Genomic DNA, 13,542 nt, shown 5'->3' on the forward strand with positions numbered 1-13,542 from the left:
GCTGAAGTCGGAAGCTTAACTGACTGAGCCACCGAGATGCCCTGAAGCTAGGCTTTGTTATTAAAGTTTCTCCTGAATAATAGTCTAAGATTTATAACCCTTTAATTCTAGCAGTTGATTGGCCTCAAAATGATTGTTAGGAAATGAGAAAATGGGACTGAGAAGGATGGTAAAGAGGAAGACAGACAAGTAACACTCAGAAACACATTTCTGTCTGTCAAAGGTTGACAGAGAAGAGCTGTGGTCATTGGTACACCTGGAGTCCATCAGATTGTCCCACGATGCTCTGGTACTGCTGCCAGCCTGTGCAGAGCTCAGCCAATCATCCCACATGGTAGTGTATCTATCCCATGTTTCGAAAAGCTACCCAAAGCTTTGCCTATTTTATCCCTATTGTGCAAAGGTCAAACAATAATCACACTCATCCTTTTGAAAACCTAGCCTAATCAAGTTGTTTTGGTAAAGCCAATAAAAAATATCATATTAGAGTCATCTTAATTAGAAGCTAAGGCCTATGCATTTGCAATGGACCGAGGTGGGAACCAGAAGGTTGTTTAACATGCCTCATGTCCTGGCCTCCAACCCCAAATTAATGACCTCACTGTGACTTCCTCTGGTCATCACTCAGAAGTGTTTCTTCCAGGTGAGGTGAAAATGTGTCCAACAGGGATAGCTTCATGAATGTCAAATAATGCATTCCCCTACCAAATGCATTTTTCTGATGATCCACCCAATGGTAGGAATCCATGACAAGTAATTCTTTTTGCCCTTTCTCATAGATTGAGGGTATCAGTTTGTCTGCGCTTTTTCTACATTTCCATAAATTTGAGAGTTGCTTTGTTTTTCATTTCCTTCCAAATACTCGAGCCTTTTAACACAGATGTTACTTTAGGCTCCCTGTTTTCAGTCGAGCCTCCCACCTGTTTTAAACATCACTCCCCAAATTCATCTTTCTGGTAGACTGCCTATGACTCAGAATACATAAGAAATTCTTATCAGACTTGATGATTACCATAGATCCCTACAGATATGTACAGTAAATCTGTGAGCAGAAACAATGATAGAGTGTGTTAGAACTGATGTCCTAATTTTTCATGCTCTCATAATTAAATTCTATGAAAAATTAAGATATTCTTTGTTGGCCAAATGGACTTACTGAAACATCTACAGAGCCTCATCAGAATACCAGAGTCTAGATGGTTGATAATTGTTAGATGAAATAGTACTTTATATCATTAAACAGTACTTACTATTGAATTTGGACTTGAGTTGTTTTATCTGCAAATTGGTCTGGGGAGAACATTAAGTCAGGAAGGAAATTATTTTGGAAAGAACTGATTAAATCCAAGAAGACAAATAGTAAAAGATGTTATTTGAAATATGACCAGTTATATACTATTCATTATCTTCTCTTCCTCCAAAACACAAGCAAACAAAACAATGTGTGTATATGTGATCGCATGGGTACTTCATCACAAAAGGTTGGTCGTAGCCAAAGAGTATTGAACAACGTGTGACAGATTTCCTAACAGAACCATGATTACAGAGTTAGCTGAAATCCATGAGGTGCAGATTAGGCAAACTCATGGGACCCAGGTGAAACTTTCTGGATGATCTTTCTGCATAGCCTAGCCAGAGAACAAAACCAAGGCTGTCTGATACAGATGAAACAGGTCCTTTTCAAGGCTTCTCTCTGGGTTTCCTCTGAATTATATCCCTACCTCACCAATTTTCATTTGTTGCGCATTTTCTCAACTCTTTTCTTGCCAGTGCTTAAAAGTTCCATCCATCACAACAGAAATCCAGAGAATCCCTGCAATCTTATAATAAAATGCTAAACACTTCTTCCTCTTAGGGAGCTCTTAGCTTTCCACCTCCCCTCCTGCTAGTATGTGTAGCCACAAAAACATAAACAGAAATCATAAAGGCAGATGAAAGTGAAACCCATCCAATCCTTGATACCTTTGTCACTTGCTGTTTCTCCACCTCTCCCAGCCTCTTTATGTGTGTGCTTTTCCAGTGTACTGTGTAATGGACAGTATACTGTGTACTATCCCCATATCATGATATGCTCTTCTTAGAAAGACCAGCTAAGTGCCACTCAGTATATCAAACCAGGCATGCAATGTGCAGGAGAATTCACATTTGGATGTATGCAGGGAATATCTGATGCTAATTTTCAGAAGCTCTGTAGAGTCCTTGTGGTGTGAATAAAGGAAAATGAGGTTACATAAAAAACCACAGGGGAAAATACAAAATTTTATTTATTTTGTCATGAGGATCAAATCCTAGTATAACAAATAGTGGGCACTCATTCACTTTTTTTAACTAATATTTATTGCGCCTACGCTGTATAAAGCACACCTCTGGACATTGTTGAGAATAAAAAGATAAACATCATTGAGGCAAAAATTTCAGCAGAACTTAAAGCATGAGTAAACACTTGCCTACTCAATTCAACTAATTTTAATAGTTAAAAAAAATTTACCACCAATAAAGAGTTGAAACACTCTCCTGGATGTTTCTGTGAAATATATTCTGCCTGTATCACAATTCTGTCTGTAACCAAATTTGTTCTTATTCTTATTATGTGACCCACCTCTGTTTGTTTCTCTAATATTCTCAGTTCATACTTACTTATTCTGAGAGTCCAAGATGACTATAAAACCAGATTTTTACTTATTCTGAGAGTCCAAGATGACTATAAAACCAGATTGTATAAAACACAATCCAATGCTGCCATCGCACTATATAAAAGCACATCTTACGCACATTCAACTCATTGCTATAGGCTGAATTACAAACTTCTGAAAGGCCACATTTCAGCCGTCATTGTTCAAACTCCTGTTGATGTATCTTATCTGCTTCGTCTCTCTCCAGTCTTTTTCTACCACGAGTTTCCTTATTGTCCATTTCCATTACGCTTCTCTGACTCCTGCCAAGCTCTCCAGGAGAGCACTGAGTGTGACTCAGTCCACAGGCTCCAATCCTCCCAGGCCACCCCCCTTGATTATATCCTTTTGTATAGGTCTCTTGGCATATTCATATCTGACACATGTTTTGAGAGTCTGTATACTCTTCACTAGAGTCAAGCCAGGATTCAACACCCAGAAGAAACCCTGGCCATCCAATGTGAGAGGAAACAGAAAGCAGTTAGACTTGTTACCACCAGTTGAAAAGCACATTTCACACTTCCAAATCATTTGCATTTTAAAAGTTCCTTAATGAAGTGCTTCTTAAAAATCTTACTTTTAAACTTTCTAAAGCATCAATCTTTTTAAAGACTAAGCAGCAAAAAGTGTGTGCAGATATACACTTTCAGATTTGAAGATCATATTCACAAGGAAAATTTACACTCAGGTCTTGCACATAGCTACACCCTCATGACAGATGAAGAATGCCCGTTATTGGGGCGCCTGGATGGCTCAGTCAGTTGAGCATCCAACTTTGGCTCAGGTCCTGATTTCACAGTTCATGGCTTTAAGCCCCACATTGGGCTCTGTGCTGACAGCTCAGAACCTGGAGCCTGCTTCAGATTCTGTGTCTCCTTCTCTCTCTCTGCCCCTTCCCCACTCACATTCTCTCTCTCTCTCTCAAAAATAAACATTAAAAAAATGTTTTTAAAGAATGCCCATTATTTGTTTTATGTCCCTACCTGTTTCTTTCTACCACAAACCTAGTTTGGTTAAATAAAACCTGTGGAGGTGATTACTGTTGCCCTCCAGCAAGCCTGTCATGTGGAGCAGGAATAAAAAGGGAGAGCCTTCCTGGGTGCCAGGTATGGGACCAGCAGATAGCAATACAGTATAAAACGAGACATAGTCTCTGCCTTACGGTGTTGTAAGCCTAGCAGGTAATTTTTCTTTATATAATTACATAATTTTTAGACCAAATTGATATTGAAACCTATTTCTCTAAAAGGGGAAAGGGGGGCATATACGACAGGAAGTAGATGCTGTGTTGTTACACATCTGTGGAGTGGTTCTGATTCTGGTCATTTTACAGATGAGGAAACTGAGGGTCAAAGAAGGTGAGTGACTTCCAATGGCAGAGTTGGGACCTGACCCCACATTTCACTCCGAAGTCTATTTCTCTCGCCCCACCACACTGACCTCTAGCAATAGTACTCTCAGAGACATGTCACGGGACCCAGATGAAAGGGAAGCAACAATTCTTCCCAGCCTCACGGTCTTGGCACTGAGGCAAAATTCTCTAAACTTCCAGTGCTTCCACCTTCACTTCACTTCACTTCATTTCCACCTTCACTTCACTTTCTGTTAATTTTTCTGAAAGGAGGTCTTTGATGAGGCTAGATGCTTAACAAGGAACACACACCTTTTGTCTGTTTGTTTGCAAGCAGAAATCACTGTAAATTTCACTTGTAACTCTTGGAAAATTTCAACCAAACATGCAGGCAGTTACATGCTACAATTAGCCCATTTTATCACTGCCTCAATTATAGATGAATCTGATATACTTTAATCATGAGAAGAAGGCCCTTAGTTCTCAGGAGTTCAGCCAAGGACTTCAACTGCTAATTTATTTTTGTTGTTGTTGTTTTAGTGTGTGTGTGTGTGTGTGTGTGTGTGTGTGTCGCCAGAAAGATTCTCATTTCTCAGTGGACAAAGAAATCAAGCATGATGTCTGACCTTGTCTAGATCAAATTAGCTGCGTTCAGATAGGGATCTGAAGAGCATCACAAAAGTAAACTATTTTCACTATATTTATGAAAAAATTGTTCAGTCTCTATTGTTGAATCTTGTAAACATTTATTAAAAAGTATTTACCTTTTTCTTAGTATTCCAAGATTCAAAGATTCACTGAATGATCTCATCTGAATGATGCTAGCTGAAACAGTATGTAACCTTCAAACTGACCTCACTGTGTGCCATGACCTTTTAAAAGTATTTTATATCCATTAGATCGTTTGAGTTTCATAAAGACCTTGTGAGGTAGGTAGTATTGTGACCTGTTTTACAGGTGAGAAGACCGAGGCCCTGAGAGGTGAGACCTGTCCAGTGCCATATGGCCAGAAGATAGTGGATTCAGAACCTGAATCCAGAGAGCCTCACTGGCATCACAGGGAATCTTGAGAGGCCAACTGATCTAACAATTTATCTAAGTCCCTGGCAGAAATTGGAAGTTGAAAAACATTTAAATGAGGATTAATCATGAGGGTAGAAGAGGTTATATTAAAAGAGAAGAAAAACCACCCCTATCATGAACCAGTATGGATATTATTAAGAGAACAGTTGCTACAACCAGACAAAACTGAATTTGATTCCAGGCTCCATCCACCTCTTACCACCATCATAAACCAAATGAGCTACCTAATGTCGCTGAATCCCAACTTCCTCATCTGTAAGATAGGGACAGCAGTTTCCATCTTGGGTTTACATGAGGATTTCAAAAAAAATGTATATATTTTAAGGCCTGATGTAAAACTAGGGCTTGATAAATGATTTTTAAAAACCATTCCTAATTAACAAGTTCTAATTTGATCTTTTATCTAATTCACTCAAAAAGCTTTGATTATTCACTAAGTGTGCAGCACGGTGCTAGGCCACAGGGGAGATGGATCAGAAAAGTCCCCCCACAGCCATGAGGTGAGAGGAGAGGGAGCACCGAGGCTCTGGGCATGCAGAGGAGGGAGTCGTGACTTGTCTCAGATCATCAGATGAGACAATGTGGAAGGGGAAACCTCTAAACCTGTAAGTTAGTATGGATTCCCCTATCTCCTTATTCCACCAGTAGGTCTGAAGGGGATCACATTTCTCCATAAATAGCCAAGAGTTTAAGAATAATCTGGCTTAATTTTTTAAAACACGCCACAGGCTTTGGAGCCAATCTTTACATTAGCGATGGCTACCAACGAGTAATTGCAATCCTCTTACCCTACCCACAAGGAAGCTTTATTTAGGCTCTGATAACTGGAAGACTTAGAACTCCATTTAGAAGCAAAAGTATGCATTGAGATTTTATACGTACATCTACCAATGTCTATATTTAGCCTTCCATTTCCGGTTAATTCATATATACATAGTTCCTATATGAAATGCCTAATTCAGAGTTTTACACAATAGTACTCAATGCAATTCACCTTTACTTTCCAATTTACCTTTCCTTCCTTTTTTTTGGCAGGGGCAGGGGGAGGAAAGGTAATCCGTATACTTAATGTGCTACCCAAGATCCAGAGGCTCAAGACAAAATGCCAAGGAGTTAAAAGAGATGTTTTAGATTCTACTACCTCACACATTTACCAATGTTCCTACCCACAAAATCCAACACAGTGTAAGTAATTGACAGAAGGGAGGATATGGTGTGTGCTTTTAGAAAAAAGATTGAAGAGAAAATGAAATGGTTTAAGGCAGTTTTAACTCTGATGCCACAAGAAAACTCAAACACTGAAATGTTTTATGAAATATTTAAGCTTCTTTTCTAAAGGTTGAATGGAATGTCTTTAGAATATAAAAATATTCCTGATAAAATTATCCCAGAATAAAGTAAAAGGCTGTCAGTTGGAAAGAGAGCAAAAAAAAAAAAAAAAAAGGGATGGAATGGTATTATCTAAAATTGACCAGGTGGGAAGTTCTATTCTATCATGCAGAAGGGATAAATGGAGCTGAATGACTGTTGACAATACTGTTGACAATAATTTCAATTGGGAAAAGAAGAGCCCAGAAAGATTCCTGATTCTCACAATGTGAAAGAATTTCCTCCAACAAATCCAGAGTTTGAGTTCGGTTGCTGCCTATTGCTTTATAAAAAGAAGTAATCAACATATTTAAGGGCAAAACAAGATTGAAATGCATATCATTAATGCCTAATAAAAATACGAATGAATAAAAGACTTGGAAATAGACTGGAACTAATAACAGGTTAATATTAATTGAGCACTTATTATGTGCCAGGAATGTATTCAATTCTAACAATGACACTACGCTGTAAGATTCCCACACCCTCTATTTTATAGAGGAGAAAACTGAAATATAGACAAGCCCATGCACTTGCATTTGCACAACTGTGAACACTTCCACAGGAGTGAAGCTAGGGATCTTCCCATGGAGTCTGGCTGCCCCAAAGCTTTGCTTACTTACTCTAAAGGAGATCTTGCATCAAGCACCCCAATTCCCCAGAGGCACTGACTGAGCAAATCAGGTCATCTTTATCTGCCTCTAAATCCCCAAGAGGATTCACACCTTAGATATTCACACTTCACAATTTAGGATTATGATAGCTGAATGCTTTATAGGCTTTTCATATTTTGTATTATAAACAACAATCCTTAACATCTGGATGATGACTGTCTACCAGCTATTCTTCTAATAACTTATGTAGTCATTGAGTCTTTATGAATTTCCCTATTGTACAAAGAGGCTGAAGCATAGAGGAGTTATGCAATTTATTCAAGGTCACAAACCCACTAAATAGATATTAAGTAGTTCTGTTCCAGAATCCAAGCTCTGAGCTGTCACACTGACTTTCTGACCAGACTTATTCCCATGAGGTTCACAGAGAGAAAAAAAAGGACAGGAACACCCAATGTGGTCTACTTATTTTTTTAATTTTTTTAAATGTTTATTTATTTTATTTTTGAGAGACAAACACAGGGTGTGATAGGGGAAGGGGCAGAGAGAGAGGGAGACACAGAATCCGAAGCAGGTTCCAGGATCTCAGCTGCCAGCACAGAGCCCGATGCAGAGCGTGAACCCACGAACTGAGATCATGAACTGAGCCCAAGTTGGTCACCTAACTGACTGAGCCACCCAGGCACCCCATTCTTATTTCCCAAGCCTTTGTGAAACCCCAGCCTGAGTCACACAGCTTCAACCATGCCCATTACAGCCACCTCTGTTTTAGAGAAGTCCCTGCATCTGTGCTCTTTTCAATCCCCCTTTCTCTCTTTCTTTCTTGACCACCGTTTCTCTTTTGCCTTTTTTCTTCTCTTTCATCTTCTAATCACTTCCTTCTCTTGGTCTCTACTCCTCTCTCCTTTCTTTTGCTCCCGTCCCTTCTTCTCCTCTTCTCTCTCCCTGCTCATTCCTTCTCTTTTTCTATAGTTTTAAGTCTCCCCCGACTTAATTAACTGGAGCTAATTAACAGCTTTTAATAAACATTTCCCAACACGTCCATAAAGTTTTGGTGAAAGGGGCTGCTTCTTGATACTAAAGTGCAGAGCTGAAAATGTTATAATCCTGTGTTTAGATTAGGTCTAAACTTTCTGATTAGTACTACCTCCTTGCAAATCAATATCTGGAACAAGAATGCACGTGGCTAGATGGGAGTGTTTGTAGAATGCTAAGATCATTCAAAAGATTACCTGCAATTGTTGAGTTCCTATTTATATAAATACTCTCAACTTTATTTGGGGAACACAGAGTTCTTTAGTAATGACAAGGTTATTATTTTTAGGGAAAAAATGGAATTATCACACTGAGTGAGCAAGAAAATAGCCATCTTTAGTAAATGGGGTAAGAGTTTTGCAATGATATATCCAATAAGGGATTAATATCCAAAATATATAAAGAACTTATACAACTCAACACCAAAAAATACAAATAATATGATTTAAAAATGGTCAGAGGACCTAAATAGACATTTTTCCAAAGAAGACATACATATGGTCAATGACATGTGAAAAGATGCTCAACATCACTAATCATCATATCAAAACCACAATGAGATATCACTTCACATCAGTCGGAATGGCTAATATCAAAAAGACGAGAAATAACAAGTGTTGATGAAGATATGTAGAGAAGGGAACCTTACTGGTAGGAATGCAAATTGGTGCAACCATTGTGGGAAACAAAATTAAGTTTCTCAAAAAATTAAAATTAGAAATACCATGTGATCCAGTAAATCCACTACTGGGTATTTACTTAAAGGAAAAAAAGCTACTAATTCAAAAAGATATATATGCACCTCTATGTTTATTTGTTTTTTGATTTATAATAGCCAAGATATGGAAACAACCCAAGTGTCTTTTGATAGGATTCTAATTTATAGGAATCCAAAATGGTAGCCAATTTAATTTCAGTTGCAGGTACTATTCTCCAAAAGAAGCAATAAGATATTCAGAAGGAAGAAGCAGCTCGTAGGCAGATTATGAACATGGTATTATTAGATATTATGAGTTTGCTTTCTGAACTCAGTTGAGGTGTGGAGCAAAACCTGGGTTAGAGAAAGAAACATACAGGTGGTCCTGGAGACCATAAGCATGGATGAGATAACCTCGAACAGTGTAGAGGGGCATATCCACTGTGCCTTCTTTTGATAGGTGAGTGGATAAAGATGTGGTATGTGTATTTGGGAATATCACTAAGTATCACTTAGTATCACTAAGCCATAAAAAAGAAGATCCTGCCATTTGTGACAACATGGGTAGATATAGGGGACATTATGCTAAGTGAAATAAGTCAGAGAAAGACAAATACCATATTATTTTACTCACATGTAAAAAAAAAGCTGAAGCAGACCCATAAATACAGAGAACAAACTGGTGGTTGCCAGAGGGAAGTGGGTAGAGGATGGGCAAAATGGGTGAAGGAGAGTGAGAGATATAGGCTTCCAGTTATGGAAGGAATAAGTTACAGGGATGAAAGGAACAGCACAGGGAATATAGTCAATAGTATTGTAATAGTGTTGTATGGTGACAGATGGTGGTTACATTTGCAGTGAGCATAGCGTAACTTACGGAGTTGTTGAATCACTATGCTGTACGCCTGAAACTAATGTAACACTGTATGTCAATTATAGTTTAATAGTGAATTTTTAAAAAGAAGAAAATAGCTACCTTTCTACCAGAGAATTTCAGGGTTGCAATCCAGTAAAGGATAGAAATTCAGCCACTGCTCTATCATTAGAGCCAAGAAGACAGAAAATAGTATTATCTAAATACATGTGCTTGGAAAGAAGAAAAGTTTACATGCAGATCAGAAACACAGATCTAGTCTTCAAAAGGCCCTTAGGACCCATCTAGTTTAATCCTCCCCATTTTACAGATGACGAAACTGAGGCTCAGAAAGGTTAAATACTTGACTGATACACAATGAGTAGACAGCCAAGTCAGAAGAACTCAGGTGTTGTGTATTCAATATACAGCTCAAATTTCAAAGTTTCAGAGACATTCTTTGACCAAAATTTCTAGAGCTCAGAAAAAAACAACAGGGGTGCCTGGGTGGCTGAGTCGGTTAAGTGTCTGACTTTGGCCCAGGTCATGATCTTGTGATTCGTGGGTCCGAGCCCTGCGTCAGGCTCTGTGTTGACAGCTCAGAGCCTGCAGCCTGCTTCAGATTCTGTCTCTGGCTCTCTCTGCCCCTCCCCTGCTTGTGCTCTGTCCTCCTGTCTCTAAAATAAATAAACATTAAAAAAAATTTAAACAACAACAACAAAAAGGACAGAACTAGAGCTTTTAAAATTAGTGCAAACTTTCAGACTACTATTGGTTTAATTATGTATTACTACCTAGATTGGGTTGCATTAGGCCAGCTCAAGTAAAGATTAAATTGTTTTTTTTCATTCAAACTCTAAGTGTACGTACATACACATACACATGTATGTATTAGGTATTTTATTCAAAAACTATTTATTGCAAGCTTACTATGTATCAGAAACTGTATAGGGCCTGGAACTCACATATAAACGACCCAGATGCCTCTCTTACAGAATTCGGAGCATAGTAATATAAAGTGTGATGTGTGATAATGTGGATCAGCAGTTCTCAAACTTTTAGAACTCATTTAGACTATTAAGAATTATTAAGGGCCCCAAAGAGCTTTTGTTTCTATGGGTATCGATATTCATTTTAGAAATTTTAAAAATATTTATTAATTCATTTATAATAATAACAATAATATATATGCATATTCACATAGTACATTGTTATGAAAAATAACTTCAAAAACAGTGAAGAGTGGCATGATGTTAGCTGTATGTGAATCTTGTTTATGTCTGGCTTGATAGAAGACAGCTGGATGCCATTTCTACTTCTGCATTTAATCTGCTGAAATATCATATGCCATATAGCCTCTGGAAAACTCCGTTGTACACAGAATGAGAGTGAAAAGGCAGACATAATTTTAGTATTAATATGAAATAGTTGACCTTGTGGGCCCCCTGAAGGATCTTGGGAACCCTAGAGGTACCTGGATCATAGCCTGGGAACCTCTGTTGTAGATCATCCCAGTGTTCAGGAGTCAATGGAAGGCATTTAACTCAGTCTTGGGGCATCAAGGAGGGCTTCTAGGAGGAAATTACAAGCAAGCTGAGCTATGCAGGATAAGTGTAATTCATTCAGAAAATATAAATAAATAAAAGGGTACTGGGAGGAGCAGAGAAGAACATTCCTGGCAGATAAAGTCTGAGAGGGAACAGCTCATCTGAGATCTCTATGTAGCTGAGAATGGCTAACACTGTGGGGCAGTGGCGGGGGTGGGAGGGAGGGAAAAACTGAGAAATAAGATTGAAGGGCTTGACCAGGAGCCAGACCACACATAACACACCTGGAGTCTGGTCTGTATCGTGAAGACAATGAGGTGGGACCGGATTTCTGAAGCAGGGGAGTGAGATAATCTGATTGGCATCTTAAAAGATTCACTCTAGCTGCAATGTAGAGAGTGAATGGCTGAGCATATGGTTGAGATCAGAGAAGCCAGTTAAAAGGCTGCTCCGTACAACATGAAGTAGTCAGTGAGGGCTGGACCAAGGCAGCAGCAGTGGGCATGCAGGAAAGGTGTCAGGCTACACAGCAAGACAAGTTAAAATGGACAGGACCAATTGGATATGAAGGATGAGAAATTTGTTAGAATCCAAAATGATAGCCAACTTAATTTTAGTTGCAGGTACTATTCTCCAAAAGAAGCAATAAGATATTCAGAAGGAAGAAACAGCTCGTAGGCAGATTATGAACATGGTATTATTAGATATTATGAGTTTGCTTTCTGAACTCAGTTGAGGTGTGGAGCAAAACCTAGGTTAGAGAAAGAAACATACAGGTGGTCCTGGAGACCATAAGCATGGATGAGATAACCTGGGAACAGTGTAGAGGGGCATATCCACTGTGCCTTCTACATCATGAGGCCCCAGAGGGCAGTGCACTCAACATGCTTCACTCTAGTCCCTTATTCCATGTCTGTCTCAGTGATTCTTGACACTGGGTTGTGTCTCAAGATCAACTGTGAAACTCTTTAAACATATGCCAAATTCTGAGAAGGAGAACCTGCTTCAAAGTTTCTCAGGGCTACAATGATATAAAAGCCGACAGCTGTGGGGCACTAGGAACATTTTAGTATTGATCTCTGAAAAAAAAGTACTTGCTGCCCCTTTGTGACAAGGTTGCAAGATATGGTATAATCAGGAGACAGGATGTTCTCATAGGAAGTACTCTGGACTGGGGGAGACAGGTTCTAGCTATAAAATGAGGGCACTGAGCTGAATGATTCCTCATGCCTTTCTGACCGTTCACATCTGTGGCTCTTGCATACAGAGCCTCCTTTAAAGCTATATACGTTCAGGTGGTTGACCGCCTCTCTTCTAGCTAGGAAACTGATCTTGGTGACCTTCACATACTCCCAATGTCTCCCAATCCACTCACCATGTCTATCCTTTGACATTGAGCCTAAATGTCCCTTTCCCAACAAATCACCCAACCTATTACTGCCTTCCCAAGACACTTTCTTATTCTTTCCATCTTTAGCAATCAGAGCTTTGAGGGATAATTCTAAACCTACTGGAGGCCCTTCCTTTTTCTTCCTGTAATACATTGTAATGACCCTCCCTTTGGTTAAAGAGTGCTGTAAGAATTATTATTTATAAGCACATAATTATAAATAAATATTATAAATATGTATAAATACAAATTATAAATAAGTAAGTACATATTATTTATAAGGTTGTTGTGTGACAATATTACAAACTAGCAGCTTGTTTGTATTTGTCTCAACACACATTCATAGCATAAATTCCCCTACATAAACTTCCTAAAATGTCAAGAAGTACATTAACTAAAATTATTGGGCCAATTAGAGGAGAATTATCTCTAATACAATATAAGAATCATCTGCCAAGACAGGAGGCCCAGAGTCTCATAGAGAAGAGAAGTACAAAAATCGGGGGCAACCAGCACAGTTCCCAAGAGGACGGAGAAGTAGCCTTAATCATTGTGGGTGGGGGTCTGAGGCTTCATAATGACCGAGGTGGCTGGAGGTGAGAGGAGAAAACAGGGTGGTGACGTCTGATCGCAAAAGGCTGAGTGTAAGGGTGGGATCAGAGAAGCCAGTTAAAAGGCTGCTACAGTACACCATGAAGTAGCCGCTGAGGGCTGGACGGAGACAGCACCAGCGAACGTGGAGGTTACAGACAGAATGACCTACATACAGGAAGCTGCTAAGGCCTGACCCCTGCCCTCTCATAATAGTAATAATAACAACAACAGCAACCACAGGAGCGAACGTTTATTGAATGCTTACTACGTAGCAGGTACTCACCTCAGCTCTTCATACATTTTAACACGTTCACTAGTCACCATGCTTACGTGGAAGG

The 13,542-nt window shown here is 39.1% G+C and overlaps 1 protein-coding gene across 6 annotated transcripts in view; it reads right to left on the minus strand.

Moving 5' to 3' along the window:
- The window catches only part of AKAP6 (A-kinase anchoring protein 6), a 493,633-nt gene that overhangs the window by 251,576 nt on the left and 228,515 nt on the right, over positions 1–13,542 (minus strand). The gene's annotated exons all lie outside the window — the stretch shown is intronic.

This window comes from Puma concolor, chromosome B3 (assembly GCF_028749965.1).
Source record: "Puma concolor isolate L17-30 chromosome B3, mPumCon1.1.hap2, whole genome shotgun sequence".
In the NCBI taxonomy this organism is placed as follows: domain Eukaryota; kingdom Metazoa; phylum Chordata; class Mammalia; order Carnivora; family Felidae; genus Puma; species Puma concolor.